Here is a 17,183-nt window from a genome sequence, read left to right as displayed (position 1 = left end):
CGTCAGATTCCAATAAAAGAGGGTGCGACGGGTCCACCGGCGTCAGATTGGTGCGCCGGCGCCAGATATCCATAAAAAGGGGTGCGACGGGTCCACCGGCGTCAGATTGGTGCGCCGGCGCCAGATATCCATAGAAAGGGGTGCGACGGGTCCACCGGCGTCAGATTGGTGCGCCGGCGCCAGATATCCATAAAAGGGGGTGCGACGGGTCCACCGGCGTCAGATTGGTGCGCCGGCGCCAGATATCCAATAAAAGGGGTGCGACGGGTCCACCGGCGTCAGATTGGTGCGCCGGCGCCAGATATCCATCGAAAGTGATGTGACGGGTCCACCGGCGTCAGATTGGTGCGCCGGCGCCAGATATCCATAAAAAAGGGTGCGACGGGTCCACCGGCGTCAGGTTGGTGCGCCGGCGCCAGATATCCATAGAAAGGGGTGCGACGGGTCCACCGGCGTCAGTTGGGCGTCGGGCCAGATATCCATAAAAGAGGGTGCGACGGGTCCACCGGCGTCAGATTGGTGCGCCGGCGCCAGATATCCATAAAAAGGGGTGCGACGGGTCCACCGGCGTCAGGATGGTGCGCCGGCGCCAGATATCCACAAAAGTTGTGCGACGGGTCCACCGGCGTCAGATTGGTGCGCCGGCGCCAGATATCCATAAAAAGGGGTGCGACGGGTCCACCGGCGTCAGATTGGTGCGCCGGCGCCAGATATCCATAAAAAAGGGTGCGACGGGTCCACCGGCGTCAGGTTGGTGCGCCGGCGCCAGATATAAATAGAAACTGGTGCGACGGGTCCACCGGCGTCAGATTGGTGCGCCGGCGCCAGATATCCATAAAAAGGGGTGCGACGGGTCCACCGGCGTCAGATTGGTGCGCCGGCGCCAGATATCCATAAAAAGGGGTGCGACGGGTCCACCGGCGTCAGATTGGTGCGCCGGCGCCAGATATCCATAAAAGGGGGTGCGACGGGTCCACCGGCGTCAGATTGGTGCGCCGGCGCCAGATATCCATAAAAAGGGGTGCGACGGGTCCACCGGCGTCAGACTGGTGCGCCGGCGCCAGATATCCACAAAAGCTGTGCGACGGGTGTACCGGCGTCAGATTGGTGCGCCGGCGCAGATATCCATAAAAGGGGGTGCGACGGGTCCACAGGTGTCAGGTTGGTGCGCCGGTGCCAGATATCCATAGAAAGGGGTGCGACGGGTCCACCGGCGTCAGATTGGTGCGCCGGCGCCAGATATCCATAAAAAGGGGTGCGACGGGTCCACCGGCGTCAGATTGGTGCGCCGGCGCCAGATATCCAGAAAAGAGGGTGCGACGGGTCCACCGGCGTCAGATTGGTGCGCCGGCGCCAGATATCCATAGAAAGGGGTGCGACGGGTCCACCGGCGTCAGATTGGTGCGCCGGCGCCAGATATCCATAGAAAGGGGTGCGACGGGTCCACCGGCGTCAGATTGGTGCGCCGGCGCCAGATATCCATAAAAAGGGGTGCGACGGGTCCACCGGCGTCAGATTCCAGATAAAAGAGGGTGCGACGGGTCCACCGGCGTCAGATTGGTGCGCCGGCGCCAGATATCCATAAAAAGGGGTGCGACGGGTCCACCGGCGTCAGATTGGTGCGCCGGCGCCAGATATCCATAAAAAGGGGTGCGACGGGTCCACCGGCGTCAGATTGGTGCGCCGGCGCCAGATATCCATAAAAGGGGTGCGACGGGTCCACCGGCGTCAGATTGGTGCGCCGGTGCCAGATATCCATAAAAAGGGGTGCGACGGGTCCACCGGCGTCAGATTGGTGCGCCGGCGCCAGATATCCATAAAAAGGGGTTCGACGGGTCCACCGGCGTCAGATTGGTGCGCGCCAGATATCCATAAAAGAGGGTGCGACGGGTCCACCGGCGACAGATTGGTGCGCCGGCGCCAGATATCCACAAAAGTTGTGCGACGGGTCCACCGGCGTCAGATTGGTGCGCCGGCGCCAGATATCCATAAAAGGGGGTGCGACGGGTCCACCGGCGTCAGATTGGTGCGCCGGCGCCAGATATCCATAAAAAGGGGTGCGACGGGTCCACCGGCGTCAGATTGGTGCGCCGCCAGATAAAAGAGGGTGCGACGGGTCCACCGGCGTCAGATTGGTGCGCCGGCGCCAGATATCCACAAAAGTGGTGCGACGGGTCCACCGGCGTCAGATTGGTGCGCCGGCGCCAGATATCCATAGAAAGGGGTGCGACGGGTCCACCGGCGTCAGATTGGTGCGCCGGCGCCAGATATCCATAAAAGGGGGTGCGACGGGTCCACCGGCGTCAGATTGGTGCGCCGGCGCCAGATATCCATAAAAAGGGGTGCGACGGGTCCACCGGCGTCAGATTGGTGCGCCGGCGCCAGATATCCATAAAAGGGGGTGCGACGGGTCCACCGGCGTCAGATTGGTGCGCCGGCGCCAGATATCCATAGAAAAGGGTGCGACGGGTCCACCGGCGTCAGATTGGTGCGCCGGCGCCAGATATCCATAGAAAGGGGTGCGACGGGTCCACTGGCGTCAGATTGGTGCGCCGGCGCCAGATATCCATAGAAAGGGGTGCGACGGGTCCACCGGCGTCAGACTGGTGCGCCGGCGCCAGATATCCACAAAAGTTGTGCGACGGGTCCACCGGCGTCAGATTCCAATAAAAGAGGGTGCGACGGGTCCACCGGCGTCAGATTGGTGCGCCGGCGCCAGATATCCATAGAAAGGGGTGCGACGGGTCCACCGGCGTCAGATTGGTGCGCCGGCGCCAGATATCCATAAAAAGGGTGCGACGGGTCCACCGGCGTCAGATTGGTGCGCCGGCGCCAGATATCCATAGAAAGGGTGCGACGGGTCCACCGGCGTCAGATTGGTGCGCCGGCGCCAGATATCCATAAAAGGGGTGCGACGGGTCCACCGGCGTCAGATTGGTGCGCCGGCGCCAGATATCCATAAAAGGGGTGCGACGGGTCCACCGGCGTCAGACTGGTGCGCCGGCGCCAGATATCCATAAAAAGGGGTGCGACGGGTCCACCGGCGTCAGATTGGTGCGCCGGCGCCAGATATCCATAAAAAAGGGTGCGACGGGTCCACCGGCGTCAGATTGGTGCGCCGGCGCCAGATATCCATAGAAAGGGGTGCGACGGGTCCACCGGCGTCAGATTGGTGCGCCGGCGCCAGATATCCATAAAAAGGGTGCGACGGGTCCACCGGCGTCAGATTGGTGCGCCGGCGCCAGATATCCATAAAAGGGTGCGACGGGTCCACCGGCGTCAGATTGGTGCGCCGGCGCCAGATATCCATAAAAAGGGGTGCGACGGGTCCACCGGCGTCAGATTGGTGACCCGGCGCCAGATATCCATAAAAATGGGTGCGACGGGTCCACCGGCGTCAGATTGGTGCGCCGGCGCCAGATATCCATAAAAGGGGGTGCGACGGGTCCACCGGCGTCAGATTGGTGCGCCGGCGCCAGATATCCATAAAAAGGGGTGCGACGGGTCCACCGGCGTCAGATTGGTGCGCCGGCGCCAGATATCCATAAAAGGGGGTGCGACGGGTCCACCGGCGTCAGATTGGTGCGCCGGCGCCAGATATCCATCAAAAGGGTGCGACGGGTCCACCGGCGTCAGATTGGTGCGCCGGCGCCAGATATCCATAAAAAGGGGTGCGACGGGTCCACCGGCGTCAGATTGGTGCGCCGGCGCCAGATATCCATAAAAGGGGGTGCGACGGGTCCACCGGCGTCAGATTGGTGCGCCGGCGCCAGATATCCATAACAGGGGGTGCGACGGGTCCACCGGCGTCAGATTGGTGCGCCGGCGCCAGATTTCCATAAAAAGGGGTGCGACGGGTCCACCGGCGTCAGATTGGTGCGCCGGCGCCAGATATCCATTAAAAGGGGTGCGACGGGTCCACCGGCGTCAGATTGGTGCGCCGGCGCCAGATATCCATAAAAAGGGGTGCGACGGGTCCACCGGCGTCAGATTGGTGCGCCGGCGCCAGATATCCATAAAAAGGGTGCGACGGGTCCACCGGCGTCAGATTGGTGCGCCGGCGCCAGATATCCATAAAAGAGGGTGCGACGGGTCCACCGGCGTCAGATTGGTGCGCCGGCGCCAGATATCCATAAAAAGGGGTGCGACGGGTCCACCGGCGTCAGATTGGTGCGCCGGCGCCAGATATCCATAAAAGAGGGTGCGACGGGTCCACCGGCGTCAGATTGGTGCGCCGGCGCCAGATATCCACAAAAGGGGTGCGACGGGTCCACCGGCGTCAGATTGGTGCGCCGGCGCCAGATATCCATAAAAGAGGGTGCGACGGGTCCACCGGCGTCAGATTGGTGCGCCGGCGCCAGATATCCACAAAAGTTGTGCGACGGGTCCACCGGCGTCAGATTGGTGCGCCGGCGCCAGATATCCATAAAAAGGGGTGCGACGGGTCCACCGGCGTCAGATTGGTGCGCCGGCGCCAGATATCCATAAAAAGTGTGCGACGGGTCCACCGGCGTCAGATTGGTGCGCCGGCGCCAGATATCCATAAAGAGGTGGTGCGACGGGTCCACCGGCGTCAGATTCCAATAAAAGAGGGTGCGACGGGTCCACCGGCGTCAGATTGGTGCGCCGGCGCCAGATATCCAATAAAAGGGGGTGCGACGGGTCCACCGGCGTCAGATTGGTGCGCCGGCGCCAGATATCCATAAAAGGGGGTGCGACGGGTCCACCGGCGTCAGATTGGTGCGCCGGCGCCAGATATCCACAAAAGTTGTGCGACGGGTCCACCGGCGTCAGACTGGTGCGCCGGCGCCAGATATCCACAAAAGTTGTGCGACGGGTCCACCGGCGTCAGATTGGTGCGCCGGCGCCAGATATCCATAAAAAGGGGTGCGACGGGTCCACCGGCGTCAGATTGGTGCGCCGGCGCCAGATATCCATAAAAAGGGGTGCGACGGGTCCACCGGCGTCAGATTCCCAGATAAAAGAGGGTGCGTCGGGTCCACCGGCGTCAGATTGGTGCGCCGGCGCCAGATATCCATAAAAGGGGTGCGACGGGTCCACCGGCGTCAGATTGGTGCGCCGGCGCCAGATATCCATAGAAAAGGGGTGCGACGGGTCCACCGGCGTCAGATTGGTGCGCCGGCGCCAGATATCCATAAAAAGGGGTGCGACGGGTCCACCGGCGTCAGATTGGTGCGCCGGCGCCAGATATCCATAATAAAAGAGGGTGCGACGGGTCCACCGGCGTCAGTTTGGTGCGCCGGCGCCAGATATCCATAAAAAGGGTGCGACGGGTCCACCGGCGTCAGATTGGTGCGCCGGCGCCAGATATCCACAAAAGTTGTGCGACGGGTCCACCGGCGTCAGATTGGTGCGCCGGCGCCAGATATCCATAAAAAGGGGTGCGACGGGTCCACCGGCGTCAGATTGGTGCGCCGGCGCCAGATATCCATAGAAAGGGGTGCGACGGGTCCACCGGCGTCAGATTGGTGCGCCGGCGCCAGATATCCACAAAAGTTGTGCGACGGGTCCACCGGCGTCAGATTGGTGCGCCGGCGCCAGATATCCATAGAAAGGGGTGCGACGGGTCCACCGGCGTCAGATTGGTGCGCCGGCGCCAGATATCCACAAAAGTGGTGCGACGGGTCCACCGGCGTCAGATTCCAATAAAAGAGGGTGCGACGGGTCCACCGGCGTCAGATTGGTGCGCCGGCGCCAGATATCCATAAGAGGTGGTGCGACGGGTCCACTGGCGTCAGATTCCAATAAAAGAGGGTGCGACGGGTCCACCGGCGTCAGATTGGTGCGCCGGCGCCAGATATCCATAAAAAGGGGTGCGACGGGTCCACCGGCGTCAGATTGGTGCGCCGGCGCCAGATATCCATAAAAAGGGTGCGACGGGTCCACCGGCGTCAGATTGGTGCGCCGGCGCCAGATATCCATAAAAAAGGGGTGCGACGGGTCCACCGGCGTCAGATTGGTGCGCCGGCGCCAGATATCCATAAAAAAGGGGTGCGACGGGTCCACCGGCGTCAGATTGGTGCGCCGGCGCCAGATATCCACAAAAGGGGTGCGACGGGTCCACCGGCGTCAGATTGGTGCGCCGGCGCCAGATATCCATAAAAAGGGGTGCGACGGGTCCACCGGCGTCAGATTGGTGCGCCGGCGCCAGATATCCATAGAAAGGGGTGCGACGGGTCCACCGGCGTCAGATTGGTGCGCCGGCGCCAGATATCCATAAAAGGGTGCGACGGGTCCACCGGCGTCAGACGTTGGTCCACTGGCGTCAGATATCCAATAAAAGAGGGTGCGACGGGTCCACCGGCGTCAGATTGGTGCGCCGGCGCCAGATATCCATAAAAAAAAGGGGGTGCGACGGGTCCACCGGCGTCAGATTGGTGCGCCGGCGCCAGATATCCAAAAGAGGGTGCGACGGGTCCACCGGCGTCAGATTGGTGCGCCGGCGCCAGATATCCATAAAAAGGGGTGCGACGGGTCCACCGGCGTCAGATTGGTGCGCCGGCGCCAGATATCCATAAAAGGGGGTGCGACGGGTCCACCGGCGTCAGATTGGTGCGCCGGCGCCAGATATCCATAAAAAGGGTGCGACGGGTCCACCGGCGTCAGATTGGTGCGCCGGCGCCAGATATCCATAAAAAGGGTGCGACGGGTCCACCGGCGTCAGATTGGTGCGCCGGCGCCAGATATCCATAAGAAAGGGTGCGACGGGTCCACCGGCGTCAGATTGTGCGCCGGGCAGATATAAAAAGGGTGCGACGGGTCCACCGGCGTCAGATTGGTGCGCCGGCGCCAGATATCCATAAAAAGGGGTGCGACGGGTCCACCGGCGTCAGGTTGGTGCGCCGGCGCCAGATATCCATAAAAGGGTGCGACGGGTCCACCGGCGTCAGATTGGTGCGCCGGCGCCAGATATCCATAAAAAGGGTGCGACGGGTCCACCGGCGTCAGATTGGTGCGCCGGCGCCAGATATCCATAAAAAGGGGTGCGACGGGTCCACCGGCGTCAGATTGGTGCGCCGGCGCCAGATATCCATAAAAGGGGGTGCGACGGGTCCACCGGCGTCAGATTGGTGGCCGGCCAGATATCAAAGAGGGTGCGACGGGTCCACCGGCGTCAGATTGGTGCGCCGGCGCCAGATATCCATAAAAAGGGTGCGACGGGTCCACCGGCGTCAGATTGGTGCGCCGGTGCCAGATTTCCATAGAAAGGGGTGCGACGGGTCCACCGGCGGTTGGTCGCCCCAGATATGGTGCGGCCGGCGCCAGATATCCATAAAAGAGGGTGGTGCGACGGGTCCACTGGCGTCAGATTCCAATAAAAGAGGGTGCGACGGGTCCACCGGCGTCAGATTGGTGCGCCGGCGCCAGATATCCATAAAAAGGGTGCGACGGGTCCACCGGCGTCAGATTGGTGCGCCGGCGCCAGATATCCATAAAAGGGGTGCGACGGGTCCACCGGCGTCAGATTGGTGCGCCGGCGCCAGATATCCATAAAAAGGGTGCGACGGGTCCACCGGCGTCAGATTGGTGCGCCGGCGCCAGATATCCATAAAAAGGGGTGCGACGGGTCCACCGGCGTCAGATTGGTGCGCCGGCGCCAGATATCCATAAAAAGGGGTGCGACGGGTCCACTGGCTTCAGATTCCAATAAAAGAGGGTGCGACGGGTCCACCGGCTTCAGATTGGTGCGCCGGCGTCAGATTCCAATAAAAGAGGGCGCGGCGGGTCCACCGGCATCAGATTGGTGCGCCGGCGCCAGATATCCATAGAATGAGGTGCGACGGGTCCACCGGCGTCAGATTGGTGCGCCGGCGCCAGATATCCATAAAAAGGGGTGCGACGGGTCCACCGGCGTCAGATTGGTGCGCCGGCGCCAGATATCCATAGAAAGGGGTGCGACGGGTCCACCGGCGTCAGATTGGTGCGCCGGCGCCAGATATCCATAAAAAGAGGTGCGACGGGTCCACCGGCGTCAGATTCCAATAAAAGAGGGTGCGACGGGTCCACCGGCGTCAGATTGGTGCGCCGGCGCCAGATATCCATAAAAAAGGGTGCGACGGGTCCACCGGCGTCAGGTTAAAAAGGTGCGACGGGTCCACCGGCGTCAGGTTGGTGCGCCGGCGCCAGATATCCATAGAAAGGGGTGCGACGGGTCCACCGGCGTCAGATTGGTGCGCCGGCGCCAGATATCCATAAAAAGGGGTGCGACGGGTCCACCGGCGTCAGATTAAATCCACCGGCGTCAGATTGGTGCGCCGGCGCCAGATATCCATAAAAAAGGGTGCGACGGGTCCACCGGCGTCAGATTGGTGCGCCGGCGCCAGATATCCATAAAAAAGGGTGCGACGGGTCCACCGGCGTCAGATTGGTGCGCCGGCGCCAGATATCCATAAAAAGAATTGCAACGTTTCCACTGGCGTCAGATTCCAATAAAAGAGGGTGCGACGGGTCCACCGGCGTCAGATTGGTGCGCCGGCGCCAGATATCCATAAAAAAGGGTGCGACGGGTCCACCGGCGTCAGGTTGGTGCGCCGGCGCCAGATATCCATAGAAAGGGTGCGACGGGTCCACCGGCGTCAGATTGGTGCGCCGGCGCCAGATATCCATAAAAAGGGTGCGACGGGTCCACCGGCGTCAGATTGGTGCGCCGGCGCCAGATATCCATAAAAGGGGTGCGACGGGTCCACCGGCGTCAGATTGGTGCGCCGGCGCCAGATATCCATAAAAAGGGTGCGACGGGTCCACCGGCGTCAGATTGGTGCGCCGGCGCCAGATATCCATAAAAGGGGTGCGACGGGTCCACCGGCGTCAGATTGGTGCGCCGGCGCCAGATATCCATAAAAGGGGTGCGACGGGTCCACCGGCGTCAGATTGGTGCGCCGGCGCCAGATATCCATAAAAAGGGTGCGACGGGTCCACCGGCGTCAGATTGGTGCGCCGGCGCCAGATATCCATAAAAGGGGTGCGACGGGTCCACCGGCGTCAGATTGGTGCGCCGGCGCCAGATATCCATAAAAAAAGGGGTGCGACGGGTCCACCGGCGTCAGATTGGTGCGCCGGCGCCAGATATCCAAAGAGGGTGCGACGGGTCCACCGGCGTCAGACTGGTGCGTCGGCGCCAGATATCCACAAAAGTTGTGCGACGGGTCCACCGGCGTCAGATTGGTGCGCCGGCGCCAGATATCCATAAAAAGGGGTGCGACGGGTCCACCGGCGTCAGATTCCAATAAAAGAGGGTGCGACGGGTCCACCGGCGTCAGATTGGTGCGCCGGCGCCAGATATCCATAAAAAAGTTGTGCGACGGGTCCACCGGCGTCAGATTGGTGCGCCGGCGCCAGATATCCATAGAATGAGGTGCGACGGGTCCACCGGCGTCAGACTGGTGCGCCGGCGCCAGATATCCATAAAAAGGGGTGCGACGGGTCCACCGGCGTCAGATTGGTGCGCCGGCGTCAGATTCCAATAAAAGAGGGCGCGGCGGGTCCACCGGCGTCAGATTGGTGCGCCGGCGCCAGATATCCATAAAAAGGGGTGCGACGGGTCCACCGGCGTCAGATTGGTGCGCCGGCGCCAGATATCCATAAAAAGGGTGCGACGGGTCCACCGGCGTCAGATTTCCAGATATCCAAAAGAGGGTGCGACGGGTCCACCGGCGTCAGATTGGTGCGCCGGCGCCAGATATCCATAGAAAGGGGTGCGACGGGTCCACCGGCGTCAGATTGGTGCGCCGGTGCCAGATATCCATAGAAAGGGGTGCGACGGGTCCACTGGCGTCAGATTCCAATAAAAGAGGGTGCGACGGGTCCACCGGCGTCAGATTGGTGCGCCGGCGCCAGATATCCATAAAAAGTGGTGCGACGGGTCCACCGGCGTCAGATTGGTGCGCCGGCGCCAGATATCCATAAAAAGGGTGCGACGGGTCCACCGGCGTCAGATTGGTGCGCCGGCGCCAGATATCCATAAAAAGGGGTGCGACGGGTCCACCGGCGTCAGATTGGTGCGCCGGCGCCAGATATCCATAAAAAGGGGTGCGACGGGTCCACCGGCGTCAGATTGGTGCGCCGGCGCCAGATATCCAATAAAAGGGTGCGACGGGTCCACCGGCGTCAGATTGGTGCGCCGGCGCCAGATATCCATAAAAGAGGGTGCGACGGGTCCACCGGCGTCAGATTGGTGCGCCGGCGCCAGATATCCATAAGAAGAGGTGCGGCGGGTCCACCGGCGTCAGATTGGTGCGCCGGCGCAAGATACCTACAAAAGGGGGTGCGACGGGTCCACCGGCGTCAAATTGGTGCGCCGGCGCCAGATATCCATAGAAAGGTGGGTGCGACGGGTCCACCGGCGTCAGATTGGTGCGCCGGCGCCAGATATCCATAAAAAGGGTGCGACGGGTCCACCGGCGTCAGATTGGTGCGCCGGCGCCAGATATCCATAAAAAGAGGTGCGACGGGTCCACCGGCGTCAGATTCCAATAAAAGAGGGTGCGACGGGTCCACCGGCGTCAGATTGGTGCGCCGGCGCCAGATATCCATAAAAAGTGGTGCGACGGGTCCACCGGCGTCAGATTGGTGCGCCGGCGCCAGATATCCATAAAAAGGGGTGCGACGGGTCCACCGGCGTCAGATTGGTGCGCCGGCGCCAGATATCCATAAAAAGGGTGCGACGGGTCCACCGGCGTCAGATTGGTGCGCCGGCGCCAGATATCCATAAAAAAGGGTGCGACGGGTCCACCGGCGTCAGATTGGTGCGCCGGCGCCAGATATCCATAAAAGGGGGTGCGACGGGTCCACCGGCGTCAGATTGGTGCGCCGGCGCCAGATATCCATAGAAAGTGGTGCGACGGGTCCACCGGCGTCAGATTGGTGCGCCGGCGCCAGATATCCATAAAAAGGGGTGCGACGGGTCCACCGGCGTCAGATTGGTGCGCCGGCGCCAGATATCCATAGAAAGGGGTGCGACGGGTCCACCGGCGTCAGATTGGTGCGCCGGCGCCAGATATCCATAAAAAGGGGTGCGACGGGTCCACCGGCGTCAGATTTCCATAAAAAGGGGTGCGACGGGTCCACCGGCGTCAGATTGGTGCGCCGGCGCCAGATATCCATAAAAAGGGGTGCGACGGGTCCACCGGCGTCAGATTGGTGCGCCGGCGCCAGATATCCATAAAAAGGGGTGCGACGGGTCCACCGGCGTCAGATTGGTGCGCCGGCGCCAGATATCCACAAAAGTTGTGCGACGGGTCCACCGGCGTCAGATTGGTGCGCCGGCGCCAGATATCCATAGAATGAGGTGCGACGGGTCCACCGGCGTCAGACTGGTGCGCCGGCGCCAGATATCCACAAAAGTTGTGCGACGGGTCCACCGGCGTCAGATTGGTGCGCCGGCGCCAGATATCCATAGAAAGAGGTGCGACGGGTCCACCGGCGTCAGATTAAAGACGGTCGCTCAGATTGGTGCGCCGGCGCCAGATATCCATAAAAAGGGGTGCGACGGGTCCACCGGCGTCAGATTGGTGCGCCGGCGCCAGATATCCATAAGAAAGGGGGTGCGACGGGTCCACCGGCGTCAGGCGTCAGATTGGTGCGCCGGCGCCAGATATCCATAGAAGAGGGTGCGGCGGGTCCACCGGCGTCAGATTGGTGCGCCGGCGCCAGATATCCATAGAAAGGGGTGCGACGGGTCCACCGGCGTCAGATTCCAATAAAAGAGGGTGCGACGGGTCCACCGGCGTCAGATTGGTGCGCCGGCGCCAGATATCCATAAAAGGTGGTGCGACGGGTCCACCGGCGTCAGATTGGTGCGCCGGCGCCAGATATCCATAAAAGGGGTGCGACGGGTCCACCGGCGTCAGATTGGTGCGCCGGCGCCAGATATCCATAAAAGAGGGTGCGACGGGTCCACCGGCGTCAGATTGGTGCGCCGGCGCCAGATATCCATAGAAAGGGGTGCGACGGGTCCACCGGCGTCAGATTGGTGCGCCGGCGCCAGATATCCATAAAAAGTGGTGCGACGGGTCCACCGGCGTCAGATTCCAATAAAAGAGGGTGCGACGGGTCCACCGGCGTCAGATTGGTGCGCCGGCGCCAGATATCCATAATAAAAGAAGGGGTGCGACGGGTCCACCGGCGTCAGATTGTCGCCGGCGCCAGATATCTAAAGGGGTGCGACGGGTCCACCGGCGTCAGATTGGTGCGCCGGCGCCAGATATCCATAGAAAGGGGTGCGACGGGTCCACCGGCGTCAGATTGGTGCGCCGGTGCCAGATATCCATAGAAAGGGGTGCGACGGGTCCACTGGCGTCAGATTCCAATAAAAGAGGGTGCGACGGGTCCACCGGCGTCAGATTGGTGCGCCGGCGCCAGATATCCATAAAAAGGGGTGCGACGGGTCCACCGGCGTCAGATTGGTGCGCCGGCGCCAGATATCCATAAAAAGGGTGCGACGGGTCCACCAGCGTCAGACTGGTGCGCAGGCGCCAGATATCCACAAAAGGGGTGCGACGGGTCCACCGGCGTCAGATTGGTGCGCCGGCGCCAGATATCCATAAAAAGGGGTGCGACGGGTCCACCGGCGTCAGATTGGTCAGATTGGTGCGCCGGCGCCAGATATCCATAGAAAGGGGTGCGACGGGTCCACCGGCGTCAGATTGGTGCGCCGGCGCCAGATATCCATAAAAAGGGTGCGACGGGTCCACCGGCGTCAGATTGGTGCGCCGGCGCCAGATATCCATAAAAAGGGGTGCGACGGGTCCACCGGCGTCAGATTGGTGCGCCGGCGCCAGATATCCATAGAAAGAGGTGCGGCGGGTCCACCGGCGCCAGATATCCATAGAAAGAGGTGCGGCGGGTCCACCGGCGTCAGGTTGGTGCGCCGGCGCCAGATATCCATAGAAAGGGGTGCGACGGGTCCACCGGCGTCAGATTGGTGCGCCGGCGCCAGATAACCATAAAAAGGGGTGCGACGGGTCCACCGGCGTCAGATTGGTGCGCCGGCGCCAGATATCCATAAAAGGGGTGCGACGGGTCCACCGGCGTCAGATTGGTGCGCCGGCGCCAGATATCCACATAAAAGGTGGTGCGACGGGTCCACCGGCGTCAGATTCCAATAAAAGGGTGCGCTCCCGGCGTCAGATTCCAATAAAAGAGGGTGCGACGGGTCCACCGGCGTCAGATTGGTGCGCCGGCGCCAGATATCCATAAAAGGGGTGCGACGGGTCCACCGGCGTCAGATTGGTGCGCCGGAGCCAGATATCCATGAAAAGGGGTGCGACGGGTCCACCGGCGTCAGATTGGTGCGCCGGCGCCAGATATCCATAAAAAGGGGTGCGACGGGTCCACCGGCGTCAGATTCCAATAAAAGAGGGTGCGACGGGTCCACCGGCGTCAGATTGGTGCGCCGGCGCCAGATATCCATAAAAAGGGGTGCGACGGGTCCACCGGCGTCAGATTGGTGCGCCGGCGCCAGATATCCATCGAAAGTGATGCGACGGGTCCACCGGCGTCAGATTGGTGCGCCGGCGCCAGATATCCATAAAAAGTGGTGCGACGGGTCCACCGGCGTCAGATTGGTGCGCCGGCGCCATATCCATAAAAAAGGGTGCGACGGGTCCACCGGCGTCAGATTGGTGCGCCGGCGCCAGATATCCATAAAAAGGGTGCGACGGGTCCACCGGCGTCAGATTGGTGCGCCGGCGCCAGATATCCATAAAAAGGGTGCGACGGGTCCACCGGCGTCAGATTCCGGTAAAGCGCCGGCGCCAGATATCCACGTTGGTGGTGCGACGGGTCCACCGGCGTCAGATTGGTGCGCCGGCGCCAGATATCCATAAAAAGGGGTGCGACGGGTCCACCGGCGTCAGATTGGTGCGCCGGCGCCAGATATCCATAGAAAGAGGTGCGGCGGGTCCACCGGCGTCAGATTGGTGCGCCGGCGCCAGATATCCATAAAAAGGGGTGCGACGGGTCCACCGGCGTCAGATTCCAATAAAAGAGGGTGCGACGGGTCCACCGGCGTCAGATTGGTGCGCCGGCGCCAGATATCCATAAAAAGGGGTGCGACGGGTCCACCGGCGTCAGATTGGTGCGCCGGCGCCAGATATCCATAAAAAAGGGTGCGACGGGTCCACCGGCGTCAGATTGGTGCGCCGGCGCCAGATATCCATAGAAAGGGGTGCGACGGGTCCACCGGCGTCAGATTGGTGCGCCGGCGCCAGATATCCATAAAAAGGGGTGCGACGGGTCCACCGGCGTCAGATTGGTGCGCCGGCGCCAGATATCCATAAAAAGGGGTGCGACGGGTCCACCGGCGTCAGATTGGTGCGCCGGCGCCAATAAAAGAGGGTGCGACGGGTCCACCGGCGTCAGATTGGTGCGCCGGCGCCAGATATCCATAAGAGGTGGTGCGACGGGTCCACCGGCGTCAGATTCCAATAAAAGAGGGTGCGACGGGTCCACCGGCGTCAGATTGGTGCGCCGGCGCCAGATATCCATAAAAAGGGGTGCGACGGGTCCACCGGCGTCAGATTGGTGCGCCGGCGCCAGATATCCAATAGAAAGGGGTGCGACGGGTCCACCGGCGTCAGATTGGTGCGCCGGCGCCCGATATCCATAAAAGGGGGTGCGACGGGTCCACCGGCGTCAGATTGGTGCGGGGCCAGATATCCAAAAGAGGGTGCGACGGGTCCACCGGCGTCAGATTGGTGCGCCGGCGCCAGATATCCATAAAAAGGGGTGCGACGGGTCCACGTGACTGTGCGACGGGTCCACCGGCTTCAGATTGGTGCGCCGGCGTCAGATTCCAATAAAAGAGGGCGCGGCGGGTCCACCGGCACCAGATTGGTGCGCCGGCGTCAGATTCCAATAAAAGAGGGCGCGGCGGGTCCACCGGCATCAGATTGGTGCGCCGGTGCCAGATATCCATAGAATGAGGTGCGACGGGTCCACCGGCGTCAGATTGGTGCGCCGGCGCCAGATATCCATAAGAGGTGGTGCGACGGGTCCACCGGCGTCAGATTGGTGCGCCGGTGCCAGATATCCATAAAAAGGTGAGGGTCGCGACGGGTCCACCGGCGTCAGATTCCAATAAAAGAGGGTGCGGCGGGTCCACCGGCACCAGATTGGTGCGCCGGCGTCAGATTCCAATAAAAGAGGGTGCGACGGGTCCACCGGCGTCAGATTGGTGCGCCGGCGCCAGATATCCATAAAAGGGGTGCGACGGGTCCACCGGCGTCAGATTGGTGCGCCGGCGCCAGATATCCATAAAAAGGGGTGCGACGGGTCCACCGGCGTCAGATTGGTGCGCCGGCGCCAGATATCCATAAAAAGAGGTGCGACGGGTCCGGCGTCAGTTATTAAAAGGGTGCGACGGGTCCACCGGCGTCAGATTGGTGCGCCGGCGCCAGATATCCATAAAAAGGGGTGCGACGGGTCCACCGGCGTCAGATTGGTGCGCCGGCGCCAGAATAAAAGAGGGTGCGACGGGTCCACCGGCGTCAGATTGGTGCGCCGGCGCCAGATATCCATAAAAAGGGGTGCGACGGGTCCACCGGCGTCAGATTGGTGCGCCGGCGCCAGATATCCATAAAAAGGGTGCGACGGGTCCACCGGCGTCAGATTGGTGCGCCGGCGCCAGATATCCATAAAAGGGGTGCGACGGGTCCACCGGCGTCAGATTGGTGCGCCGGCGCCAGATATCCATAAAAGGGGTGCGACGGGTCCACCGGCGTCAGATTGGTGCGCCGGCGCCAGATATCCATAAGAAAGTGGTGCGACGGGTCCACCGGCGTCAGATTCCAGATAAAAGAGGGTGCGACGGGTCCACCGGCGTCAGATTGGTGCGCCGGCGCCAGATATCCATAAAAAGGGTGCGACGGGTCCACCGGCGTCAGATTGGTGCGCCGGCGCCAGATATCCATAGAAAGGGGTGCGACGGGTCCACCGGCGTCAGATTGGTGCGCCGGCGCCAGATATCCATAAAAAGGGGTGCGACGGGTCCACCGGCGTCAGATTGGTGCGCCGGCGCCAGATATCCATAAAAAAAGGGTGCGACGGGTCCACCGGCGTCAGGTTGGTGCGCCGGCGCCAGATATCCATAAAAGTGGTGGGTGGACGGGTCCACCGACTTCAGATTGGTGCGCCGGCGCCAGATATCCAATAAAAGAGGGTGCGACGGGTCCACCGGCGTCAGATTGGTGCGCCGGCGCCAGATATCCATAAAAAAGGGTGCGACGGGTCCACCGGCGTCAGATTGGTGCGCCGGCGCCAGATATCCATAAAAAGGGTGCGACGGGTCCACCGGCGTCAGATTGGTGCGCCGGCGCCAGATATCCATAAAAAGGGTGCGACGGGTCCACCGGCGTCAGATTGGTGCGCCGGCGTCAGATATCCATAAAAGAGGGTGCGACGGGTCCACCGGCGTCAGATTGGTGCGCCGGCGCCAGATATCCATAAAAAGGGTGCGACGGGTCCACCGGCGTCAGATTGGTGCGCCGGCGCCAGATATCCATAAAAAGAGGTGCGACGGGTCCACGGGTCCACCGGCGTCAGATTGGTGCGCCGGCGCCAGATATCCATAAAAAGGGTGCGACGGGTCCACCGGCGTCAGATTGGTGCGCCGGCGCCAGATATCCATAAAGAGGGTGCGACGGGTCCACCGGCGTCAGATTGGTGCGCCGGCGCCAGATATCCATAAAAAGGGGTGCGACGGGTCCACTGGCGTCAGATTCCAATAAAAGAGGGTGCGACGGGTCCACCGGCGTCAGATTGGTGCGCCGGCGCCAGATATCCATAAAAAAGGGTGCGACGGGTCCACCGGCGTCAGATTGGTGCGCCGGCGCCAGATATCCATAAAAAGGGGTGCGACGGGTCCACCGGCGTCAGGATGGTGCGCCGGCGCCAGATATCCATAAAAAGGGGTGCGACGGGTCCACCGGCGTCAGATTGGTGCGCCGGCGCCAGATATCCATAGAAAGGGTGCGACGGGTCCACCGGCGTCAGATTGGTGCGCCGGCGCCAGATATCCATAGAAAGGGGTGCGACGGGTCCACTGGCGTCAGATTCCAATAAAAGAGGGTGCGACGGGTCCACCGGCGTCAGACTGGTGCGCCGGCGCCAGATATCCACAAAAGTTGTGCGACGGGTCCACCGGCGTCAGATTGGTGCGCCGG

This window comes from Necator americanus, chromosome X (genome assembly GCF_031761385.1).
Source record: "Necator americanus strain Aroian chromosome X, whole genome shotgun sequence".
Classification (NCBI taxonomy): domain Eukaryota; kingdom Metazoa; phylum Nematoda; class Chromadorea; order Rhabditida; family Ancylostomatidae; genus Necator; species Necator americanus.
This window is presented reverse-complemented; position numbering follows the sequence as displayed.